This window comes from Chlorocebus sabaeus, chromosome 11 (genome assembly GCF_047675955.1).
Source record: "Chlorocebus sabaeus isolate Y175 chromosome 11, mChlSab1.0.hap1, whole genome shotgun sequence".
In the NCBI taxonomy this organism is placed as follows: domain Eukaryota; kingdom Metazoa; phylum Chordata; class Mammalia; order Primates; family Cercopithecidae; genus Chlorocebus; species Chlorocebus sabaeus.
The window spans coordinates 39271521-39294067 of NC_132914.1; the positions used below are offsets into that span (position 1 = coordinate 39271521).

Below are 22547 nucleotides of genomic sequence, written 5' to 3' on the forward strand. Positions count from 1 at the left end.
TCTGACAAGCCAAATCTCAGGGCTCTACAAAATTATGCTGGCATTCTTTCAAGATTAGTGTCTCTTGTGAGATGGCTGGCACTGTAGATTGGGGACTTGGCTCTATGTCCAGTGAGGATGGATTTTTTTCTTCACATTTTTTGGCATTCCTGGTGCAGGAAAAATAAAGCATGTGTGCACACTGACATACATAATCAAGCAAAGTGAAAACTACTTTACTAAGATGTTTAAACTACCTACATGTGCTTCCTGAGAGCCTACTGTGTGCCTTATGGTTCCTGCTCAAAAACAGTTTAGAATAAAGTTAAGGAAACAAAGTCATTTATAAATTATTATAACATTTATAATATTTACAAATATCAGAAGAAACTCCTCAATTACAAGTGGTCAAAAAATGGAATAATCAATACAGCTCATCTGAGAAGTATAGAGGGCATCTAAGAATAGCAATGTGCAACTTAAACTGGACCATAATTAGAGTAAGGTTTGGTAGCCCAGGTAAAGACCGACTTATGGTAAAAAGAATAACTGTTATTTGATGAATGCCTACAGTATGCTAGGCAGTGTTTGAAAATACACATTATTTCATTTAATTATTTCAACAACACAGTATAGGTAAGAATCTTTTTCCTCATCTTACCCATGAGAAGAGTCAAGATATGGAAAAGTTCAATTTCCCAAACTCACTTCACTGATAAATGATAAACAGCAGAATCAGAATTTAAAGCTAAGACTGCCCCCCACCAAAAAAAAAAAAAAAAAAAAAACTCTCGATCAATATTCTTTCCAGGTGTTTTATCTTATTGATGTTTGTCAAAATGGAAAATCATGGTAGGTAGTTATTCTGATAAACAAATCTGAGTGTAGGGTCGTGTAGTATAATGTAGTGTAGACTAGAAAGAAATAGAAAAAGGAGACTAGGTTTTGTCTTTTTTTTTCTTATGGCGTAACAGTCACAATCTTCATTCAAGAAGGAGGATGTCTGGAAAAGAATCTTTTCTTACATATATGTTTTTCTTGCTAAATAGACAAAACTTTTCCTTCCTGAGGACATAAAGTAAGAAAGTCCAGTTTTAGCATCGAGCTTGCTGCATTTGCTCCATTTGTTGTATAAGTGTTTAAAGGGCATTCTTTGTGTATCTCCAATATGCTATGAGTTCAAGGTTAATTTTGGAGTATTAAGTTCCTTTGCATTTGTGTTCATTTCTATTGCTGCTATAACAGACTACCAGAAACTTAATGGCTTAAGACAATACAACTGTATTATCTCACAGTATCTGTAGGTCAGAAGTCCAGGTTGGCTAAGTTGCATTCTGTTCAAAGTATCACAAGGTCTAAATCAAAATCAGCAGACTCTGGGAATGGATCAGCTTCCAGGATCATTAAGACTGTTGGCAAAACTCAGTTCCACGCTGCTATGGAACTAAGGTCCCATTTCCTTACTAGTTGATGGCGGGGACGGGGGCAATTCTTTCTCAGCTCCTAGAGATTGCCCACATTTCTTGACTCATGGCACTGGCTCTCTATCTTCAAATGTTGAATCCTTCTCACACTTCTAATCTCCCTGACATCCCCCTTTCCTTTTTCACATCACTCCTCTGCCACTTCCTCTTCCACTACATCTCTCTGACTTGACACTTCTACTTTCCTCCCTCTTCTCCTTCTCAATGCTTGTGTGATTAACACTGGACCCGTTCACATACTGCAGGTAATCTCCCTATTTTAAGGTCAGCTGATAAGTAACCCTAATTCCATCTGCGAAGTCCCTTTACTGCAACACGTAAGTTAGTGTTTGATTGAATAACTGGGGGTAGGAATCTTGGGGATGCTGCTTTAGAATTCTACCACAACATTTATTTGCTTATAGGAAATATTTTGTTTTATTAATAACAACACATTAAATGTACTCAGTGCCACAGTGTGGTTTCCATTTCTCCCTTCTACACAGTCCCACTGTCCTGGCCTCAGGAAGATTAAAGTCCCTTCCATAAATATAGAGCATGAGTTTTGAGAAGATGGGAAATGCTCAAAAACAGTTACGATCAAGTAATTTTTTCAAGCAGGTAATTTAGAAAAAATACAACTGTAAAACCCAGCTTCTACATTAATTTTCAGGATATTTCTTTTTGGAGGTCTTTATTTTTAATAATTTCAACTTGTCTTTTAGCTTTAGGGGGTATATGTGCAGGTTTGTTACATGGGTATACTGTCTGATGTTGAGATTTGGGATACAATTGATCCCATCACCCAGGTAGTGAGCACAGTACTCAATAGGTTTTCAAACCTTGCCCCCCTACCTCCTCTAGTACTCCCCATGTCTATCACTGCCATCTTCATGTTCATGTCTACCCATATTCATGTTTAGCTCCTACTTATAAGTGAGGACATATGGTATTTAGTGTTTTGTTCCTGTGTTAATTTGCTTAGGATAATGGCTTCCAGCTCCACCATATTACTGCAAATGATGTGATTTCATTCTTCTCTGTGGCCACATAGTATTTTATGGTGTATTTGTACCACATTTTCCTTATCAATCCATGACTGATGGGCACCTAGGTTAATTCCATGTCTTTGCTATTATGAATAGAGTGGCAACAAACATATAAGTGTATATGGCTTTTTTTGGTATAATCTTCTATTTTCCTTTGGGTATATACCCAGTAATGGGAATACTGGGTCAAATGGTAGTTCTGTTTTAAATTATTTGAGAAATCTCCAAACTGCTTTCCACAGGGGCTGAACTAATTTGCATTCTCACCAACAGTATAAAAGTGTGTGTTTTTTTTTCCTCCACAGTCTCACCAGCATCTGTTGTTTTTTTGACTTTTTAATAAAGCCATTCTGACTGGTGTGAGATGGTGTCTCATTGTGATTTTGATTTGCATATCTCTATTAATATGTTGATCATTTTTTTATGTTTGTTGGCCACTTGTATGTTCTTTTGAGAAGTATCTGTTTAGATCTTTTGCCCACTTGTTAATTGGATTGTTCATTTTTTGCTTGTTTAATTATTTAAGTTCCTTACAGGTTGTCGATATTAGACCTTTGTTGAATGAATAGTTTGTGAATATTTTCTCCCATTCTGTAGGTTGTCTGTCTACTCTGTTAATAGTTTCTTTTACTGTGCAGAAGCTCTTTACTTTAATTAGGTCCCACTTGTCAAAGTGGGACAACATTCATTTTTGATGTAATAATCATTTTTGTTTTTGTTGCAACTGCTTTTGAGGACATAGGCATAAATTATTTCCGAAGGTGGATGTCCTAAATGGTGTTTCCTAGGTTTTCTTCTAGGATTCTTATAGTTTGAGGTCTCATATTTAGGTCTTTAGTTCATCTTATGTTAATGTTCGTATGTGATGCAGTTTCATTCTTCTGCATATGGCTCATCAGTTATCCCAGCACCATTTATTGAACAGGAAGTCATTTTCCTGTTGCTTATTTCTGTTGATTTCTCTGAAGATCAAATTGCTGTAGGTGTGAAGCTTCATTTCTGGGCTCTCTATTCTGTTTCATAGGTCTCTGTGTCTGTATTTCTACCAGTACCATGCTGGTTTGCTTACTGTAGCATTATCAAATAGTTTGAAGTTGGGTAATAGATACCTCTGGCTTTGTTCTTGTTGCTTAAGTTTGCTTTGGCTATTCAGGCTGTTCTACTTGATTTATATGAATTTTAAAAGTTTTTTTTCTAATTCTGTGAAAAAAAAAAAGATGCTTAGTTTGATAGGAATAGCGGTGAACCTGTAGATTGCTTTGGGCAGTATGGGTGTTTTAATGATATTGATTCTTCCAATCCATGGGCATGGAATGTTTTTCCATTTGTTTGTGCCATCTATGATTTCTTTAAGCAGTGTTTTATAAATCTCCATGTAAAGATATTTCACATCCTTAATTAGATGTATTCTTAGGTTTTATTTTTTATGGCTATTTTAAGTGGAATTATTTCTTGATTTGGCTATCAGTTTGAATGTTATTGGTATATAGAAATGCTGCTGCTTTTTCACCTCTACGCAAATAAACTAGAAAATCAAGAAGAAATTTATAAACTCCTAGATGCATACACCCTCCCAAGACTAAACCAGGAAGAAGTCGAATCCCTGAATAGACCAATAACACGTTCTGAAATTGAGGCAGTAATTAATAGTCCAGCAAACAAAAACAGCCCAGGACAAGATGGATTCACAGCTGAATTCTACCGGAGGTTCAAAGAGGAGATGGTACCATTCCTTCTGAAACTATTCCAAATAATAGAAAAGAGAGACTCCTCCCTAACTCATTTTATGAGGCCAGCATCATCCTGATTCCAAAACCTGGCAGAGACACAACAAAATAAGAAAACTTCAGGCCAATATCCCTGATGACCATCGATGCAAAAATCCTCAATAAAATACTGGCAAACAGAATCCAGCAGCACATCAAAAAGCTTATCTACCATGATCAAGTCAGCTTCATCCCTGGGATGCAAGGCTGGTTCAACATACACAAATCAATAAACATAATCAATCACATAAACAGAACCAATGACAAAACCACATGATTATCTCAATAGATGCAGAAAAAGCCTTCATTAAAATTCAACACCCCTTCATGCTAAAAACACTCAATAAACTAGGTATTGATGGAACACATCTCAAAATAAGAAGAGCTATTTATGACAAACCCATAGCAAACATCATACTGAATGAGTAAAAGCTGGAAGAATTCCCTTAGAAAACTGGCATAAGACCAGATGCCCTCTCTCACCACTCCTATTCAACATAGTACTGGAAGTTCTGGCTAGGGCAATCAGGCAAGAGAACGAGATAGAGTGTATTCAAACAGAAAGAGAGGAAATCAAATTATCTCTGTTTGCAGATGATATGACTGCATATTTAGAGACCCCCATTGTCTCAGCCCCAAAACTCCTTAAGCTGATAAGCAACTTCAAGAAAGTCTCACAATACAAAATCAATGTGCAAAAATCACAAGCATTACTATACACCAATAACAGAGAAGCAGAGAGCCAAATCATGTGTGAACTCCCATTCACAATTGCTACAAAGAGAATAAAATACTTAGGAATAGAACTTAAAAAGGACATGAAGGACCTCTTCAAGGAGAACTACAAACCACCACTCAAGGAAATAAGAGAGGACACAAACAAATGGAAAAAAATTCCACACTCATGGATAGGGAGAATCAATATTGTGAAAATGGTCATACTGCCTAAAGTAATTTATAGATTCAATGCTATTCCCATCAAGTTACCACTGACTTTCTTCACAGAACTAGAAAAAAACTGCATTAAATTTCATATGGAACCAAAAAGAGCCCGTATAGCCAAGACAATCCTAAGCAAATAGAACAAAGCTGGAGGCATCATGCTACCTGACTTCAAACTATATTACAAGGCTACAGTAACCAAAACAGTACTGGTACCAAAACAGATATATAGACCAATGGAACAGAACAGAGGCCTTAGAAATAACACCCCACATTTACAACCATCTGATCTTTGACAAACCTGACAAAAACATGCAATGGGGAAAGGATTCCCTATTTAATAAATGGTGTTAAGAAAACTGGCTAGCCATATGCAGAAAACAGAAACTGGAACGCTTCTTTACATCTCATACAAAAATTAACTCAAGATGGATTAAAGACTTAAAACATAAAACCTAAAACCATCAAAATCCTAGAAGAAAACCTCAGCAGTACCATTCAAGAAATAGGTATGGGCAAAGACATCATGACTAAAATACCAAAAGCAATTGCAACAAAAGCCAAAATTGACAAATGGGATCTAATTAAACTAAAGAGCTTCTGCACAGGAAAAGAAACTCTAATCAGAGTGAACAGGCAACCTACAGAATGGGAGAAAATTTTTGCAATTTATCCATCTGACAAAGGGCTAATATCCAGAATCTACAAGAAACTTAAACAAAATTACAAGAAAAATCAAACAACCCCATCAAAAAGTAGGCAAAGGATATGAACAGACACTTCGCAAAAGAAGACATTTATGCAGCTAACAAACATGTGAAAAAAAGCTCATCATCACTGGTCACTGGTCATTAGAGAAATGCAAATCAACACCACAATGAGATACCATCTCACACCAGTTAGAATGGTGATCATTAAAAAGTCAGGAAATAACAGATGCTGGCAAAGATGTGGAGAAATAGGAATGCCTTTACACTGTCGGTGGGAGCATAAATTAGTTCAACCATTGTGGAAGACAGTGTGGTGATTCCTCAAGGGTCTAGAACCAGAAATATCATTTGACCCAGCAATCTCATTACTGGGTATACACCCAAGGGAATATAAATCATTTGACTATTAAGACACACGCACACGTATGTTTATTGCAGCACTATTCACAATAGCAAAGACTTGGAACCAACCCAAATGCCCATCAATGATAGACTGGATAAAGAAAATGTGGCACATATACACCATGGAATACTATACAGCCATAAAAAGCAATGAGTTCATGTCCTTTGCAGGGACATGGATGAAGTTGGAAACCATCATTCTCAGAAAACTAACACAGGAACAAAAAAACAAACACTGCATGTTCTCACTGATAAGTGGGAGTTGAACAACGAGAACACATGGACACAGGGGAGGCAACCATCACACACTGGGGACTGTTGGGGTGTGGAGGGCAAGGAAAGGGAGAGCATTAGGACAGACATCTAATGCATGTGGGGCTTAAAACCTAGATGACCGGTTGATAGGTGCAGCAAACCACTATGGCACACGTATACCTATGTAACAGACCTACACATTCTGCAAGTGTATCCCAGAACTTAAAGTAAAAAAAAATAAAAATAAAATACTTCTGCTTTTTGTACATTGATTTTGATTTTGTATCCTGAAAGTTTACTGAAGTCATTTGTCAGCTCCAGGAGCCTTTCAGAGGAGACTTCAGGGTTTTCCAGGTATAGAATCATATCATCAGTGCAGAGAAATAGTCTGACTTCTCCATTTCCTATTTGGATGCTTTTTATTTCTTTCTCTTGATTGATTGCTCTGGCTAGGATTTCCAGTACTACGCTGAATATGAGTGGTGAAAGTGGGCATCCTTGTCTCATCCCAACTTTCAAGGGCAGTGCTTCCAGCTTTTGCCCATTCAGTATGATGTTGGCTGTCAGTTTGTCATAAATGACTCTTATTATTTCGAGGTATGTTCCTTCACTGTCCACTTCGTCGAGAGTCTTTATCATGAAGTGATGTTGCATTTTATTGAATGCTTTTTCCATGTCTATTGAGATGAGAACATGGTTTTTGTTTTTAATTTAATTTTGTTCATGTGGTGAATCACATCTATTGATTTGCTTATGTGGAACCAACCTTGCATCACAGGAATGAAGCCCACTTGATTGTAGTAAATTAACTTTTTATTATACTGCAGGATTTGATTGGCCGGTATTTTGTTGAGGACTTTTGTGTCTATTTTCATCAGGGATATTGTCCTATAGTTTTCTTTTTTTCATTGTGTCTTTGCCAGGGTTTGGTATCATGGTGATGCTGGCTTCAGAGGATGTCCTCCTCCTCCATTTTTTGGAGTATTTTCAGTAGAGTTGGTACCAGCTTTTCTTTATATATCTGATAGAATTTGGCTGTGAATTCTTCTAGTCTGGGGCTTTTTTTGGTTGGTAGGTTTTTTATTACTGATTAAATTTTGGGACTCAATATTGGTCTATTTAAGGTTTTAATTTCTTCCTGTTTCAGTCTTGAGAGGTGGTCTGTTTCCAGAAATGTATCCATTTCCTCTGGATTTTCTAGTTTGTATGCAGAGAAGTGTTCACAAGTCTGTGTTATTTTTTGTATTTCTGTAGGATTGATTGTAATGTCTTTTTTGTTGTTTCTATTCTAGGTAGTGGTCTATCATCCTGTTTATCCTTTCAAATAACCAACTTTTTGTTTCATTGATTCTTTATAGATTTTTGTGTCTCAATTTAATTCAGTTCTTCTCTGATTTCAGTTATTTATTTTCTTCTGCCAACTTTGGGGTTTGTTCTTTTTTTTTTTTTATACCCGTAGGTGTGATGTTAGATTGTTTATTTAAGATCTTGCTATTTGAGATAGGCCTTTGGTCCTATAAACTTTCCTCTTACCACCACTTTTGCTGCATCCCAGATATTTTGTTATGTTTTGTCTCTGTTTTCATTTATTTCAAACAATTTTTTGATTTCTGCCTTAATTTCACAGTTTACCCAAAAGCCATTTAGGAGCAAGTTGTTTAATTTCCATGTAACTATGTAGTTTTGAGAGACCTCAGAATTGATTTCTGTTTTTATTCCACTATGGTCCAAGATTATGGTTGCTGTGACTTCAATGTTTCTAATGTTTTAAACTCGCGTTATGGCCTAGCATGTGATCAGTCGTAGAGCATATCTCATGTGCAGATGAGAAGAATGTATATTCTGTGGTTGTTGGATGGAATAGCTGTAGATGTCTATTAAATCTAACTGGTCAAGTGTCAATTTTAAGTACAGAATTTCTTTGTCAGTTTTCTGCCTCACATAGTCAGTGGATATTGACATTCCTCACTATTATTGTGTGGCTGTCTGAGTCCTTTCATAGGCCTAGAAGTACTTGTTTTATGAATCTGGGTGCTCCAATATTCGGTGTATATATATTTAAGATAGTTAAGTCTTCTTGTTGAATTGAACCCCTTATCATTATATAATGCCTGTCTTTGTTCCTTTGTACTGTTATTAGTTTAAAGTCTGATTTATCTGCTGTATGAATAGTAACTACTGCTCTTTTTTAATTTCTTGTTTGTGTGATTTTTCTCCAACCCCTTACTTAGAGCTTATGTGTATCATTACATGTGAAATCAGACTCTTGAAGATAGCAGGTGGATGGGTCTTAATTTTTTATCCAATTGGCAATTCTATGCCTTTTAGGTGAGACATTTACATTCAAAGTCAATATTGATATATGAGGTTTAGATCTTATTGTGAAGTTCTTAGCTGGTTGCTTTGTAGTTTCCATTGTGTGCTTGTTTTATAGGGTCTATGGTCTGTGTAACATTCCATGGTGTATTTGTACCACATTTTCTTTATCCAATCCACAACTCATAGGCACCTAGGTTGATTCAATGTCTGCTATTGTAAATAGAGCAGTGACAAACATATGACTGCACATGTCTTTTTGGTATAATGATCTATTTTCCTTTGGATATATACCCAGTAATAGGTTTTCTGAGTTGAATGATAGTTCTGTTTTAAATTCCTTGAGAAATCTCCAAAGTGCTTTCCATAGGGAACTGCTTTTCTACACTGTACTTGTGTGTTTTTGTGGTAGCAGGTATTGTTCTTTCTTTTCCACATTGGAACCCCCTTGAGGATTTATTTTAAGGCTAGTCTAGTGGCAAAAAATTCCCTTAGCACTTGCTTGTCTGGAAAATATTTTATTTCTCTTTTGTTTAAGAAGCTTAGTTTGATAGGATATGAAATTCTTGGTTGGAATTTCTTTTCTTTAAGAATACTAAAAATAGGCCCTCAATCTCTCCTGGCTTATAAGGTTTCTGCTAAGAAGTCCACTGTTGGCTTGATGGGATTCCCTTTGTGCATGATCTGCCCTTTTTCTGTAGATGCCACTAAGATTATTTCTTTAGCACTGACCTTAGACAATCTGGTAACAATATGCCTTGGTGATGCTAGTTTTGTATAGCATCTCACAGGCATTCTCTGGATTTCTTATATCTGGATGTATACCTGTTTAGCAAGATTAGAAACATTGTCTTGAATTATTCCCTCAAATGTGTTTTTCAGGTTGTTTGCTTTTTCTCCCTCTCTCTCAGGAATGCCAATAATTCATAGGCTTGGTTGCTTTGCATAATCCTACATTTCTCAAAGACTTTGTTCATTTAAAAAATGTTTTTCTTTATTTTTGTCTGACTGGGTTAGTTCAAAAGATTGGTCTTCAAGCTCTGAAATTCTTTCTTCTGCTTGGTCTAGTCTATTGATAAAGCTTTCCATTGCATTTTGAAGTTCCTTAAGTGAGTTTTTCAATTCCAGAAAATTTGACAGATTTCATTTTAAGATGTTTATCTCTTCCTACATTTCTTGGATTGCTTTAGAAGTTTCTTTGTGTTAATTTTCAACCATGTCTTGTATATTGTTAAACTTTCTTGCAATCCATTCTTTGAAATCTTTTTTGTCATTTCTGAGTTTCCATTTTGGTTAGCAACCATTGCTGGAGAGCTAGTTAATCCGTTTGTGGTGTCGCTACACTCAAATTTCTCATGGTGCCATAATTCTTATGCTGGTTCCTTTTAATCTGAAATTTCTGGCACTTCTGATTTTTGTAATTATCTTTTGGGTAGGATTACTTTTTCTTTCTCTCTCTATAATATTATTGGATTTTTATTTTCCCTTTCCTCCACCTGCCAAGGGAGTGTGACTGTAGAGAATGTTGGGTAGGGTCTTTTGGGTTTGCTTTTGTAGCCCTATGCACTTCTGTTGGAAGATTGTTTCTGTTGGGCTGTGCAGTTTGACCTATAAGCTAGTAGAAGGCACCTATGGGTAAGAGCCTGCTGTGGCCAATATGACTGTGTATATACTTGGTCGTTACTTACTGGGGGAAGTTCTCCATTACCTCAGGCAATGGGCTGATCTGTGGAGTGCACAGTGGTCTGAGCTCCCTATTCAGGAGAGTGGGAGGCAAGATGGGCAGGACCAGAACAGGTAGGCCCACCTACAGGTTCCCCAATGACAGGCACAGGAAACAGCACAAAGGGAGAATTCAGCGGGCAGTCACCAAGTTCTCTTGGCCCCAAGTTCTGTACAGGGAGGAGAGGTGGTCTAAACTCCCAATGCAGGAGAATGGGTGTTTCAGATGCTTGGTGATCTGCCTGGGCATAGGGTGGACAGAGTCCTTCCTGCTTCACTGTGGCCTCTGCACAGAAAAGGTGGGCCAGCTCAGGCTGTTGATTCAGGCCAGCAGTTGCTCTGATTGCCTGGAGATTCCCTGGGTGTAAAACAGGGAGGGCCCTCTGCACAGGAGGAGTGGACAATTCAGGCTGCTGATTCAGATGAGTGTATGCTCCAAATGCCTGGAGATTGGCCTGGAAATGGAGTGTAGAGGACCCTGCTTCACCATGATCTCTGCAAAGGAAGGGTGGGACAGCTCAGGCTACCAATCTGGGCAAGCAGGTGCTTTGAATGCCTGGAGATCTACCTGCACATAGAGTGGAGAGGGCCTGCTGTATCTCAATCTTTGCCCAGAAAGGGTGGAGCAGCTCAGGATGCTGGTTTAGGCAAGCAGGTGCTCCAAATGCCTGGAATTATGCCCGGGGGTAGAATGAAGGGGGTCTCACTGAACCACAATCTATGTCCAAGAAGACGGGGGTGGCTCAGGCTGCTGAACCAGGCAAGCAGGGGTTCTGAATGCCTAGAGATCTGCCTGGGTGTGGAGCAGAGAGGGCCCCGCTGCACCACAATCTCAGAGGAGCAGGCTGGGGCAGCCAGCAATGACACACACAGATCAGTTACAGGTCTCCAAGCTGACCCCAGTTGCAAGTCTCATTGCCCAGGAGAAACCACAACTGTAGCAGCTCTCCTACCACCCAAGACCTGCAACAGGGAGAGTACAATTCCAGCACCTACTGCTGAGGTGTTTTCCACAATTCTGGCTGTGGAGGTCTCACTCCAGGGTGGGTGCTCCAATCTGGGCCTGAGATAAATGTCTGCATGGCCACATTGCCAGGTCACCAAAGAATGACTGACTTTGTGTGCATCTGGTTTAAAAATTGCATCCTGCTCTCCCTCCCAGGTCTGGGAAAATGCCTGCAACTTCTCCAGTGTCCTTCCCTCTCAGCATCTCCAACCCTCTCCCCAAGTCAGCTCCAGGGCTTGGAGGGAACAAAATGCTCTCCTGCGGCCTGGGTTGCTCACATCCCCAGTGGAAAGGTACGTCACAGAGGGAGGCTTTCTGCCTCTCTCATGTACTGAGGCTTCACGCACTTCTATCAGCATGTGTGAGAGAATGCTGTTTGTCTGCATTCTCCTCCCCAGGGTCTAAGACCTCCAACTCTTTCTGTTTTCCAAGATGGTAGATGAGAGGCTTTTAGTGTGCCCCAGCCACTCAGAAATTTTTTTAAAGTTGGAGGTCTTAATTACCTAAATAACTCCCTCAATTCTTTATGTTCTAATAAAAGCCCATGTAAGTGTTTCTGCTTGGGGAAAATGCTTGCTGTTTTTAAAATCCCTCATTCTAAATCTATTAGTTTATTTTCTATATAGGAAGCAAGAAGAATTTCTGTGTTCAAAGTACTTAATATTGAATAATATTTTTTGGTCCTTTCTTTACTTCTAAAGTCACCCCAGATAATGGTGAAAAAAAATCACTCTGACAAAATTTTTGCCAAGTTTCTATTATTTATTGAGGTATTGGTGGCCCCTACTGATATAGAGCATAGACCTTTCACACATTAACAGTTTTGGAGGCACAGTACCCACCTCAACATACAGATATTTGTGGAATAATCCTGGTTCACTGCTCTAAAAGGACTTCCCTTCAGCCACTAATCCGTTTAGCATATAATTAAAGAGCTTTAAAAATCATCAGTCATCTTGCTTAGGGTAAGAAATAATTTATGCCAAGAGGGTTAGAAGGAATGCTGATTTCATTTATTTTATCTCCTTGGAGGGAAGGTGGACTGATAAAACCCTGTGCAAGATGGTAAATTTTTAAACTTATTTGGAAGGCTAAATTAAAACAGCAGACACATTGATGATTTGTGAATATTCTTTAATCTCTCTATGTCCTCCTTTTTGGGGGAAAAACGTTTTACACAAACATAACACCACCTCCCAATTCTCCCTCACTTGTAATGGTTGAGTTTTTTGTTTGTTTGTTTGTTTTTAATGTTTTTTGAAGTCAGCATCTTCTCCATTTTTTTCATTAATGAATAAATAATATATATATATATATAGCAGATATTTGAATTTTAGATATAGTTAGGTTGAGTAAGTGCTGGTTCATCCACATATTTTTCTTCTAAAAAATAATATTGCAGCTCCACTTAGGAGAAATGAGCCCTTTCTATGTAGTTAATCATTTGTGTAAGTGCAACGTGAGCTGGGAAATAGGATGCATATGCTTCAGGAGTCTGGAAATACTAAAACAAAGTGCAGGCTGAGCATCATTAATTTGCATTGAGTACACTGGGTAAGCAGGATGGGCCTACCTGAAGGCATTAAAATTAACTTAGCCTTACCACTAGAAGAGTTACGCTGAGATCATTTTTGCAATGTTAGAAATACAGTAAATCCTCATTTAACATCATCAATAGATTATTGGAAACTGCAACTTTCAGCAAGATGGTATCATAAAACAAATTTTACTCTAGGTTAATTGAAATAAATAAGAATTAAGTTTCTATAACATATTTCTGGTCAAAAAACATCACTAAACTTTTAAATAAAGACCAAAACACTTGTCATATTAAGCACTGAAGTAAATGTGAGTTATACATACATTTAAGAAAGAAAAATAAAAACAATTAAGATCATTATTTACCCAATTATTCCAGTTCATGGCCAAGGGTAGCAGACAGGGCCCAAGGCAGGAACCATCCCTGGACAGGAAACCATTCCACTGCAGGGTACACATACATACAAATACAAACACACACACACACACTCAGGCTGAGACAATGTAGTCATACCAATGAACCCAATGTGCACAGCTTTGGGTTGTGGGAGCAAACTGGGGTAGTCAGAAAAAACCCACACAGATTTCGGAGGGCATGCAGACTCCACACTGACAGTGGTCCCTGCCAAGAATCAATTTTCTTTTCTCATTTATGTTGTAACAAAGCAACATTGAGTGAAATTATGTTATTTGAGAACCTGTTGTATAAAAATATCAACTGTGCAACACTATCTGCTTTTTTTTAAAAAAAGAGCTAAAATAAAATATTTAAATTAAGATTCAAATACATTCTTTCATCCATTGAACAAATGTCGGTTGAGTATTAATGAGCAAGAAACGGTGCTATGAGGTATTCAAAGATGTGGAATGAGCAAATGATTTCAAGTCTATGTTTCTCCACTGTGAGTCCTTAAATACTCAAATCCCTTCACAGTTCTCTTTATTCTTCTCTAAAAAATGAAAGTGTTTTTGTATTAATAGGATGCACATGCTTTAGAAGTCTTGCATATAATAAAAAACTAATTTAAGCAGACTAAGACAGGAAGGGAGGCTCATTAAGAAGCCAGACATCATTCTGACATTGAGTTCAGTTTTATGCAAGAACTTGAACCATGACACCAAAATTCTCCCACTTCTCTGCTTTGCCTTGTGCTGTTAGCTCCATTCTCACGCACTCCATGGTTATCCTTGGTCTGGCTCACACAGTCCCCCCCTCCCCCACTTGCCAACCCAGTAGAAATAGCACCTGCCTCTTTCCTAATATCCAAATATGTCTTTGCATCTCGTTGCTCTGACCACATGATGTGCTACTTGCTGCCCATAGCTGGGAGAATGTGATGCACACATGTAAAGTCCAGGGGGACAACAACTGCCCTGAAGAGAATGGAGCAGAGTTATGCAGAGAGAAACCAGGCTGCTGTTGTAGAAAGAAGAGTGAAGAAATGCTGGCTTGCCAAAATGAAACTTTCAGGCAAGATCATCTCAATGATTCCTTCTGGTGCTACTCTTCTGTGATGAGCTGAATTATGTCTCCCCAAAATTCATATACTGAAGCCCTAATCCCCAGTATCTCAGAATGTGACCATATTGGGAGATAGACCCTTTAAAGAAGTGATTGACATTGAATGAGGTCATATGGGTGAGCCTTAATCCAATCTGACTGGCATCCTTGTAAGCAAAGGACATTAGGACACATTGAGAGACACCAGGGATACGTGTGCACGGAGAAAAGACTGCATGAGAACACAGTGAGAATGCAGCTGATATGTTTTGGATCTGCATCCCTGCCCAAATCTCATGTTGAATTGTAACCCCCAATGTTAGAGGTGAGGCTTGGTGGGAGGTGACGCCTGGTGGGGGGGTGGCTGGATCACGGGGCAGATTTCCCCTTTGTGCTGCTTTCGTGATAGAGTTCTCAAGAGTTCTGGTCATTTTAAAGTGTGTAGCACTTACCTCTCCCCTTGCTCCTGCTCCTGCTCCTGCCATGGAAGGTAAGCCTGCTCCCACTTCACCTTCCACCATGATTGGAAATTTCCTGAGGCCTCCCCAGAAGCAGAAGCTGCTATGCTTCCTGTACAGCCTGTGTAACTGTGAGCCAATGAAACCTCTTTTCTTTATAAATTACCCAGTCTCCAGTATATTTCTATAGCAATTTGAGAATGGACTGAGACAATAGCCACCCTCAGGCCAAAATCTGCCAATACCATAGTGTTGGACCTCTACCCTCTGGAACTGTGAGAAAATAAATTTCTATTGTTTAAGCCACCCAGTCTATGGTCATTGTGTTATGGGAGGCACAGTGGATTAATACATCTTCTGAATAAGACATGAATTTTTCCTACCAGATCTTTGCTCTATTTTTAAAGAAAATACATGTGCAGCCCTAACCTTTCTTTATCTCCACCACATACACATACAACACACGCACACACATTCTAAATACGCAGCTACAAGGTAGTTATTTTGGCAAATGTCATGTGAATGATGCAGCAGGCCAAGAAAGAGAAGGCATGGTCCCTATTTTCAGGTGCTTCTAGTTAAATCCTGAAATTAAGGAGCAGATGAGGCTATATACACAGGCTAAAGAAGTGGTTCTCAACTGGGTCACTGGATTCAAGGCACGCTGGGTATGTTTTCTCAAAATGTTTCTCATAGTAAACATTTGACCACCCTGCATTTGAAACTTCTTATTCGTGAAGAATTGTCCACCTTATAGATACCATTAGAGAAGATGATAGTGACAGCTACCTGCCTTCCCTGCCTTCCTCGCAGCTGGGAACAGGAAGAAACCTAAGTTCTGCTAACTAGACACACCTGCCTGGACTAAATCTACAGTTAGATACAAACAAGACAGAACTGGAGGGACTCTCTGGAAGTGGCAACATCGCCAGCAGTGAGAGAGGGTTTCTGGAGTAGAAAATGGCAGCACTGGGAAGTGCTAGGTGTTAGCTGGGTCCACGGTACAAACTGCAATCATATCTGGGCTGTGTCCTGACAGGGCCTGTCTGCTGCATGATTCCAGACAACATTACTGATCCCTGTCCAGCCTTGGACCAAACTGCCCCACATCTATCTAACAAATTTGTTTTCTGCTCACAATTAGTCCTGCTGCATGTGAACAGAAAACCCTGACATTCCCCCTTAAGTGAGCTCTTTACTGTCCCAACTGTCCGAAATATTGTTTTATGTATTTTCCTTGCCACAAAATGTGTCTCATCCTGCACAAGACCACATGAGTCACTTGGCTCTGAGTTGCTCTATCATGACAATATATATCTTCATTTAAAGCAAAAATATATTTTAAATATTGATGTCAGTTGCATATCTACGAACTGCGTGACATGCAGAAATCTGAAAAAACAGTGGGTCACAGCATGGATGGATCACTCAGTTTCTGGAGGAAGAGTAGTACAGGCTAGGGCAATGGCAACCAATCAGGTGATCACTAGAATCTTCTGAAAGCTTTTGTTTTCAAATAAAGATGCCAAGTTCTGCCCCCAGAGACGCTTGTACACCTAGAGTATAGTTCAGGAATATGAGTTTACATAACTCTCCCTGGAGTCATATGATACTGTCCAAATTGACCAACTAGGAATAAAGATTCAAGTTGTGAAGGTAAACAATTAGAGGACTAAAATATAAATAACAAAATTGGGGAAAGGTGGGATAGAGGAGGAACCATTATTTGAAAGTTAAATACCTTAATTTTCATGACGAGGAGTCAATAGTGACTAAAGATGATAAATCAAGAAATAGACTTAGAAGCGTATTACTCAGAATTATGGCAGCAACGATTAGGAAAAACTACAACTGAAACTTTTTAGTTTCTGGCTTATCTCACTCCATCCCATAGTCACTTCCTGTACATTATGCTCTCTTTATCCCGCACCTCTTCATACATTCCATCTATTATCCTTTTATTTTTTTATTTCAAAAGTTACAGTAAACCCCACTAGACAAGAATTTCATCTGTCCTGTTCACTGTGTCCCCCCAATTTGAACAGTGCCTGATATATAGTAGGTGCTTAATAAATCTTTGATGAAGGCAGAGGGAAGGAAGGAAGGAAGGGAAGGAAGGGAAGGAAGGGAAGGAAGAGAAGGAAGGGAAAGAAGGGAGGAAAGGGAGGAAAGGGAGGAAAGGGAGGGAGGGAGGGAAGGAAGGAAGGAAGGAAGGAAGGAAGGAAGGAAGGAAGGAAGGGAGGGAGGGAGGGAGGGAGGGAGGGAGGGAGGGAAATGAAAGAAGGAAGGAAGGAAGGAAAGGAAAGAATGGAGGGAGGGAGGGAGGGAAAAAGACAGGCATTAGGTACAAAGCTCTGAGGAATATAAAAAGGATGGCAGAAATTTACATTTTATGTAATGCTATTTGAACCATTTGAACCATTTGAACATTTTTTACCATAAATATATATTATTTTCCAATAAAAAATTTAAATGCTTTCCTAATAGGTCTGATGAAGAGCCAGAACTGAGCACTGGACTCAATGAAAATACTTACAAAGTCAGAGGAAAATTTAAAATTAGCTGTGGGGGAGGGCTGCTGATTTTATTGGAAGGCTTTTTAGTATTCCATTTTTTATTTTATTAGTATTTTATTACTAGGCTTTACCCTATGTCATGTGATGTGAGTAGCTTGGAAAGAGAGTACCCAATCTTTGCCTAGATAATTTCACAATTATCCATTCTTTTATTCAAAAATCTTTCCCAGATTGATTATTCTAGTGAAAATATAAACACTCCATGGGGGGTTAATACACATTATGTAATTAATATCCTAGCATAAACTTCTATCATTGTTTAATCACCTTCTCACCCTGTATAAATGCCAAAGCACAGAATAAGAAAGGGATATACCTCTCTACAGGATCCGCATTACAGATGTTTTGTGCGATGAAGGACATGGGTTTGACCTCTTTAATCATTTGCCATTACACACAATTGAAAGCAAATATGGAACTTACAGCTCCATCCTTTCTTCTCTTTTCAGAAACTGATTTTAATACCAAGTAGTAAGGTTTTTTGCAGAGTTTGCTGCATATGTATAAGAACTCAATTTGGAGCAGTCTCAGATATTCAAGTTTACTGATAATTCAGCATTTTAAAGGGAAGAGGAAATAAGTGAGTGCCAATGGCTTGTCCCTGCTCGTGTCCTCTTGTATCTGCTCTGCCCTGAAAGAGAAGAAGGCTCAAATATACTGAAAAGGCTGTCATGGGCATATATGGAGACTGCCATGGACATTTTCAAAATCACTTCCCTTCTACATGGAAAGTGGGGACTCTCTTCTGCCCTGAACAATACAGATCCAGAGTTAAGGACTTAGAGTGACCCAAGGCTCTGGAAGCACAAGGTCAGGTCTCAGGACTTACCATGCAGGCTTCTGAAAGTAACAAGGTCACATCACATTAATTAGCTGTCTCATTCATTTTCAGATAAGACAGTTTGCTTTTCTTCTACATACTCTCCAGTACATACAAGATGTGAATCTAAACACTACAACGCTATTTTTTAGAAAATTAAACCTATCAGAATTCTACATCCAAATAAGGTTGACCCATGTAAATACTTACCTTGGGAAACAAAGCATTCATTTCACTGATGTGTCATTTCTCAGAACATTGTCAGAAGTTGCCCTTGGAAATTGCCTTCAGAAACTATAGTACGTTTTTTTAAACTTCACAGTAATAGAAAGTAGTTCTTCAGACATATAATTGACTTAGAACAGCTATTCTCAAAATTTGGGGTCTCAGGATCATCTTACACAGGTAAAAATTATGGAGTATCCCAAAGAGTTTTTGTTCATGTGAATTATACTATCAATACTTGCCATATTAAAAATTAAAATAGAAATTTTTAAAATGTTTATTGATTAATCCATTTTTAAATAGCAATGCAAATCCATTATATGTTAACAGAAAAACATTTTTATTAAAAAAACACTGTTTTCCCAAACAAAAAAAAATTTGAGATAAGTAGCATTATTTTATATTTTTTGTAAATTATATTAATATCTTGCTCAGTAGAACATAGATTTTTGTGTGTTTCTGCCTTCAATCTGTTATAATATTATTTTTAATTGAAGTATATAAAGAAAATCCAGATTCTCACACATATGTACTTGAGGAATGGATTGTTTCAACAGTCTTTGCAGGTAATTATGATAACCTTTTTTGATATTATGCCAAAATCAACAAGTGGTACTCAATGGTTAGGTGCAAAGTGAAATCTGAAACTACATCAATAAACTTTTCACACACTGTTACATTAAAATCCACTAGTTTATCTCGCACTTTGAAAGAATCATTTATCCATGCACAATTTTAAAACATCATACATTGATTATTTGGAAAATATTGGTTTGCTGAGTTGTGCAGATCTTTCAAATATTGACACATTTCATTACACAATATTATCATATGTCATGAAATCTTTGGAAAACTCTACTGTACTCTCATGAGAAAGTAAGGACGAAAAACACAAATAACTTCTTTGTATTATTATAATACATAAGTTTGGCTTTGTGAACCTCCTGAAAGAACCCAGGATACTCAGAGCACACCTTAAGAACCACTGATTTAAAGGATGAGTTAAAAATCTTTCAGAGTCCAGTCTAATAAGGCATATTTCCAAATGAAGCAAAATAAGACAAATAGTTTAAAACTTAATAATTTCAGAAACTGAAACCATTTTGTGGGAATATGAATTTCAATGAATGTTTTCTGTTGTTGTCAGGTATTTTTATTAATGTCAAGTTCCATCCTGTTATATTATACAAGACAGTTCATGAAGTTGGCCCACCTTAGGTATCAGGGTTTCCCCAAATCACTCAGCCAGTTAGAAACTGAGCTGTGTCAAAGTCCACAAAACTTAATATTGTCACAACAAAACTATTTTTATTTTTCAAACTCTAGATAGTGGCCCATTTACTTCAAACAATACTCAAAAGGTTCATGTTTAGTATAAGAAATAATTTGATTATTCTATAAGGTTTATTGAAAAAGAATTTTCTGTAGCTCTAATGCAAATGTTCCTACCTGTTCACCCTTTTTAAACTGTAATTTATGATTGTAGAATTTAATACCTATGAAGAACTAAGATGTGATCTAGTCCAATAACCTCATTTTACAAGTGGTAAAAGTAAAAATCAGAAAAGCAAACTGAATAACCACTCTGAAGCTGAGCTGAAACCAAACTCCAGCTCACATGGCATGTTGTTTAGCATTCTTTGCACAGACTAAGAATGTTTCCAAAAGAAAATACCTCAACTTATGTGTATTTCCCATTTATGACCCAATCCAAATGGGATATGTGCAAAAATTTTTCCATTGATTCAACAATAATTTAGACCTTTTTATCCAAAAATAAACACATCAATTGTTAAGTCATATTTTTGTAACCCACCCATAAGTCACAGGTGACATCTTATTAATAAGGGACAAAGAAATATTGAAATAATTTAGTGAAATGCCCACACATTGCAAAGCTAACCACAGTCGAAAGATTATTATCTATTTTATCTGCCTTGGTGCCATTCTTTTAAATGTAATAAACTAAGCTTCAGGGTCTTGAAATAGGCAGTAAAAATGATACTTACCAAAATTACTAAGGATAGGTGCAGTTCCATTAAGGAAGCAATAATCCCTTTGAAATCAGTCATTACCAGCAGTTTTTTGCTATGGGCCATTAACACTCTAACTAGCAAGTCATTAACAGTGGTAATAACCAATTCTGAGGGGATTATTGCTCGAATAAACTATATATTATAATTTTTAAGCTTTGTAAAAATTTTCACACTTTCATGTTAACCTTTGAATAATAAGTAAGTGTGGACAGAATTAGCCAAGATTATTACTGGCTCATATTTTAAAACATAAATATTTATGTCTGTCCTTCTGTCCATTCCTATACATTTGCCTATAATGTCTTTAACATTTGAGGATAGTGCTTCTGGTACCACCAAAATGTAGACAGTTTTGCTATTCTCTTTTTATGCAATATCCCTAAAGACTGTGTAGTGGTTTGCAAATGATTTCTGTCATTTAGAGCCAAGCATTACCATTCTTTTCATCTTTTAAAGTCCAAGCCCACTGGAAGTCATTTTTTGTCCAATGTCATCTGCATCAATTTGCTATATTTTTTTTTTTTTTTTTTACATGCCAGAAATACTGAGTGACTTCTGTAATGTAGTGTTGTGTTGAAACTCCGCAGCTTCCTCTAGGTACAAAAGGCCCACTCAACATAGAAACAACCCAATTTAGGGGAGTGGGGCAGCAGAAAAGGTTACTTAATATTTAATCCATAGGGGTAGCCCAGAGGTGAACACCTTAACCCCCTCATTGCCCCAGGACACAGAAGCACCAGCATGGCTTTTCCTGGTACCTTTTACCATTCTGGTTATAATAACTTATTTTTACTTCACTCTAGATCTATAGGGAAGTTGTGGAGGGACTTCTCTGAGATATTTGGTTAACATCACAGCTTGATATTTAGATAAATTTACAAAATATAAAGCAATATTGGGTAAACTTAGGCCCCCTCTAAAAGGATGAGCTAAATGAAGAAAGTCATGGGATATGTGAAAAGATCTTGGGAAGGAAGAAAAAAAAACCTGAGTTGTGGAGAGAACCGCTGATCTTCAAAAGAATCACACACTCTTCTTTGCTCAGAAACAGTTTATAGGTATAAGAATATTTTATTAAACATATGATTAATGTTGTCTACAATTGTCAAGAAGATGCTGCCTCTGTGAAATTTATAAAAATGGAAGAGAGCAATCCAAGATAAAGACTACCAATTTAAAGCCACAATATAACAAAAGTGGAAAGTAAATTCAACACTAGAGAAGATGAACAAATGAATTAGTAGATACATTTGAAAAGTTTCTTAGATAAAAGGATAAAAATAAGACTAACAGATAAGACTGCATAAAAACAGGAAACTTTTATGTATAACCAAATTTCACAAGCTGAATTTTTTAAAAACAGGAAAAATATTTGCCAAAAAAAATTTCACAAAAGGTTAATAGCCTTAATTTTTGGGAACTCACAGAAAACAATTAAAAATACTGACTCATTTAGGTAAGTGAACAACAAACAATTCAGTGAACAGACATGTGTAGCAATATTTACCCTATTTAGTAAGCAAGGACATAAATTAAAACAAATATTATTTTCACTATCAAATTATAAAAATCTAAAAGCCTATAATATCAGGAGTGAGGAACTTTTGTGCCCTGCCGGAAGACATGAAAGAAACCATCCCACCTCACCTTTGCTCTAAAAGCAATTTGGCAATTTGGGAAGATAACAATACATTTTGAGATCTGAGAATCTAAAATCCCTCCATAGGTAATACCGTGCAACTGACCCTGTTTCCTGTGAGAGATGGAGTCTATGTTCCCTAC

The 22547-nt window shown here is 37.5% G+C and overlaps 1 long non-coding RNA gene across 2 annotated transcripts in view; it reads right to left on the bottom strand.

Moving 5' to 3' along the window:
- Positions 1-22547, bottom strand: part of LOC103238163 (uncharacterized) — a 364800-nt gene that overhangs the window by 229495 nt on the left and 112758 nt on the right. The window lies entirely within an intron of this gene.